Consider the following 5,000-nt stretch of genomic DNA (forward strand, 5'->3'; position numbering starts at 1 on the left):
CCCTCTCCTCTACTTCCCATTTAACGTCTAACTCATCACTAGTCTCCTCAGCATTGCTCTCCTTCCCACCCATACTAACATATCAGTACACACAGGATCATCAGCTCCCCTACTCCCTGAACTAACTGCTGTCCAATAAGCATTTGTTTCATATTCCCACTTTCCATTCTGTTATCATCAGGCAGTGCTCAACCCACAGGTGCAGTCTAGAGATAAAGCCTGGTACAAGGAACACCAACCTAACAGTCAAAAACAGCACCACAGCTAAACTCCAGTCTCCTCTTCATTTTGTAAACATGTCCACTGAAAGAAGAGAGGAAGCCTGAATTAAAATAATAAGTCATGAACAACAATATAACCTCAGGTAGTCATGTCCCAGAAAACGTAAACCTAAGTAACATGAAAACTTAAGACTCAATGCCTCCCAAAATTACCTACCCTATTCAAATGACTCCCAGTTAAAATGACTTACAAAACAGTTCAGATGCAGGACGCAAAAGACTTTTAAATATGGTAAAACAGCTCACAAAAAAACTAATGTTATCCAAGGGAACACAGAAAGCAAAATGAAATAAGGAAGTCAATCTATATTGTCAAAATATAATTTAATAAAGAGATAAAAATACTGGAAATAAACAAAACTAAAGTGATGATGAAAATTAATGTAGGCCAAATAAAAGTCCAGTTGAATGGATGCTATTGATTATATCATGCATGAAGATATGAAGACAAAAGAGAATGTTGGATGATTCAGTCAAGATCGATGACAGGTTTTCGAATGTATGAACAGAATATGGCAAGAGCTATGGCAAAACCTACATAGTTTAAATATACAAGAAAAAGTATTTCATTCAAACGGTATAAAAATACTTTCAATGAAATCATAGAAGGTATTTTCTCAAATATAGGGAAAGGAAGCCTATCCAGATACAAGAGGCACCAAGAACAAATAAGCAGGACCAGAAGAAAATAACTCATTACATATCATATTTAAACTGCTAAATATACAGAACAAAGAGAGTATATTGAAAAATGCAAAAGAGAAGAACCTACTCACATACAAAGGCAGGCCAGTCAGAATAACTGCTGATTTTTCACTTCAAACTCAAGAAGGGCTGGTATCTCTAAAACTTTGAAAGATATAATTGCAAACACACTGTAATATACCAAGCAAATTTCTGTCATAAGCTATGGTGAAATGAAAACTTTTTATGATAAAAATAAGCTAAAGGAATTATTGACCAGTAAAGTAGCCCAACATAGAATATTGGAAGGAATACATCAGTCTGAAAAAAAAAAAGATAAGCAAAATAAGAGATTATATGAGGAAAATTTAATACTCCAACATTCATTAAACAGAAGAGTGAGAAATTCTCAAACATGAAAAAGATTAACGATATAACAGAATAATACACACCTTTCAGTAGAAACTCTAAAATTCAGTCTCAATACACACATTAAAAAAATACAGACTAGCCGACTATTTAGAAGACAGGATCCTCCTCATTGCTGCCTTCAAGAAACAAAATGCATCACTAAATATAGCAATATCCTAGGCTGAAAGGACGTAAAAAAATGAACTGAAAGCAAATAGAACGAGGAAGCAAGCAGGCATTCCTATTCTAATGTCTACAAAATAGACTTCACAGCACTCCCTGTTGAAAGAGAGTGTCTTAATTAGTCTTCTATTCCTGTGAAGGGACAGCATGACCATGGCAGCTCTTATAAAGGAAAGCATTTAAATGAGACATACTTACTGCTTCGGAGTTTTAGTCAATCATTGCCATGCTAGAGAACATGGCAGCACACAGGCAGACATAGTGCTGGAAGTAGCTGAGCGTTCTACATCCAGATCTACAGGCAGATGGAAGAGAGAGCCCCCTGCCATGGGTTGGATTGTTGAAACTTCAGAGCCCTACCCCAGTGACACACTTCCTCCAACAGACCACAGCTACCCAACAGGGCCACACCTCCTAATCCTTCTCAAGAAGTACCACTTCAAGATGACTAAGAATTAAAATATGTGAGCCAATGAGAACCATTACTTCATACACATAAATGGGCCAAACCATCAAGAGGAAATTACCATTCTAATGTATTAAGCACCAAATAGAAACTCGACCAATTTTTTCAAGAAAATACTGTTGGATTTGATATCATAGACTTACAACATCACAGTAATAGTGGGCGAAGTCACCAACCTCCTCTTACCATTAGGCAAATAACTGTATAAAGATGAGCAAGAAACAGAATTAAATAGCATCATACATCAAATGGACCTAATAGATACTTACAGAATATTCCACTCAAACACCAAAGACTACATATTCTTCTCGATACCCCAGAGAACATTCTCTGAAATAGATCACATTTTATGAAAACAAGCAAGTCTCAACAAGGATAGGAAGATTGAAACAAATTAAGTATTCCATCTGAACCTGAGATGGAATAAAGCTGGAAATCAACAGAAGGAGCAATTGCAGAAAATATACATGCCATGGAAATATAACAATAAACTATTAAATGGAGCAATGCAAAAATCAAGAAGGAAATTTAAATATCCTAGAAGTAAATGAAAACAAACAACAACAAAACCATGACAAATCTATGAGATAGTGTGACAAAAGTTCCAAGAGGAAAATTTGTAGTGCTAAGTACCTATACAATAAAAATTCAGAGATGTTGGAAAAAACAAGCCGATAACGAACCTTAAAGCTTTAGAAAATCAAAATCCAGCCAGTCATCAAAGTTGTAGCTGAAAAGAATTGATAAAGATCGAGGTAGAATTTAATGAATGATAAGTGAAAAAAGCAATAAAATCAATCAATGAAACAGTTGATTATTTGAAAAGTTAAGTGAAATTCACAAATCTTTATCCAATTTAAGCACAGCGGTGAGAAGATCCAAATTAACATTAATAAAAGTAGAGAAAGAAAAGATAAAGAATAAAAGAATTAAGAAAAAACACAACAGCTACTGAGATAATTCTGAGAACCATGTGGACATACTTTAAAAATATATATTCCACTAAACTGGACAATCTGCACAATGTGGGTTAATTTTGAGATGCATATAATCTACCAAAATTAAACCAATATGAAGTAAATAACTTAAACAGATCTAAGCAGCCATTGAAATAAAACAATAATCAACTCTTTCAACTTAAAAAGCCTGGGGCCAAATGGATTCAAGATCTAATTATATTAAACCTTCAAAGAAATAATACTAGTACTCCTGAAATTATTCTATAAAATGGAAAGGGAAGGAACACTTCCAGTCTCTTTATATGAAACTAGCATTACCCTGATGGCAAAACCAGATACAGATCCAAAGGAAAATAAAATGATAGGCTAATGTCAGTGGTAAACATAGATGCAAAAACTCTCAACAAAGTACTTGCAAACTATATTCAAGTGCTTATGCAAACATCATTCAAGTTTTTGATGAAGTTGGGAGGGTTCAACATACAGAAACCAATAAGCAAAAGTCACCACATAGATGGACACAAGAGCCAAAACCATGATCGTTTCAGTCGATTCTGAAATGGCCCTATGGCAACCCCAACATCCTTTCATGATAAAATCATCATTTATAGACTAGAGAGAGAGGAACCATGTCTCAACATAATAAATATTGTCTGTGACAAACCAGTATCACTATTATGGTTTTTTTAATTAAAAAATATAATGGGAAGAAACAAGAGCACTTAAGGAGAGGCTGAGGAAATGGTTCCGGTGTTGAGAGCACTGACCGATTGTCCGGAGTACCAGGGTCCCACACCCAGCACTGTCTGTGACTCCAGTTCCAGAGGATCCAGTGTCCTCTTTGGCACTGCACATGCCTGCAGCACAGACATGATCACGCACAAAACTCATACACATAAAATAAAAATAAACGAACACACACACAAAGAAAACTCAGGAAAGGAAGACACTTATTAGAAAAGAAGAGGACACGCGGAAAGGGAAAATTGGAGAGGATGGGAGGGTAGATATATTTCTTTTGTTCATTCTTTGAGAAGTTTATACAATGTGCTCCCATCATATTCAACCCTCCTCCAATTGCCCCCAGACTCACCTCTTCTCTAGCCAAGAAACTTTGTGTCTCCTATATTCATTATTTCATTATAGACATGTATGAAATTCTTAAGAATAAGGACGATTGGGTTTTCTTTTTGTTTTTAACAGTCTTTTTTTGATTTTTAAAATTTTTTATTTAAATTAGAAATTTAAGTAAAATTATTTCTACATATCAATCCCAGTTCCGTTTCCCTCCCATCCTCCCATGACCCCAGCTAACACCCTACCTATCCCATAACCTTTGTGCTCCCCAGAGAGGACGAGGCCTCCCATGGGGGATCTTCAGAGTCTGTCATATCCTTTGGGATAGGGCCTAGGCCTTCCCCCACTGTGTCTAGGCTGAGAGAATATCCTTCTTTGGGGAATGGGCTCCTAAAGTCCATTTTTACACTAGGGATAAATACTGTTCCACTACCAGAGGCCCCATAGACTGCCCAGGCCTCCTAACCGACACCCAACATTCAGGGGGCCTGGTTCAGTCCTAGACGATTGTTTTTTTTTTTTTTTTAAAAAAAAGGAACACTTAGCTCTCATTCCAAGCCCCACCACTTGATAGATGGTGAACTGGAAGCTTGTGTATCTCTCCTGGACATCAACGGTCCTATATGTGAAAAGGTAATATTGCCTAAACTAAAAGAAAACACTGCTGGGCTTAAGGATCACAGCATTGGTTGGATCTCCCATCAACTAAGTGAGCTGGTGCTCTGGGACTATATGTGAGTGAGTTTGCAGGAATTACTAACTTAGGAGGAAAGACCCTCCTCCAAAGTGAGTAGCAGCTTCCCAGAGCAGCACCACAGACACAAGTGGGGTGCCTGCCGCCTCTTCTAACTTCTATCCTGTTGCTGGGTTGCTGCTGTCCTTCCCTACCAGCGACTTTTCCCATGTGGACAGAAGACCAGTGTTTCTCCAGACTTCCTC

General features: G+C 37.1%; 1 long non-coding RNA gene across 1 annotated transcript in view; it reads left to right on the forward strand.

Moving 5' to 3' along the window:
* The window catches only part of LOC103163469, a 27,272-nt gene that overhangs the window by 2,052 nt on the left and 20,220 nt on the right, over positions 1 to 5,000 (forward strand). The gene's annotated exons all lie outside the window — the stretch shown is intronic.

This window comes from Cricetulus griseus, chromosome 10 (assembly GCF_003668045.3).
Source record: "Cricetulus griseus strain 17A/GY chromosome 10, alternate assembly CriGri-PICRH-1.0, whole genome shotgun sequence".
NCBI lineage: Eukaryota > Metazoa > Chordata > Mammalia > Rodentia > Cricetidae > Cricetulus > Cricetulus griseus.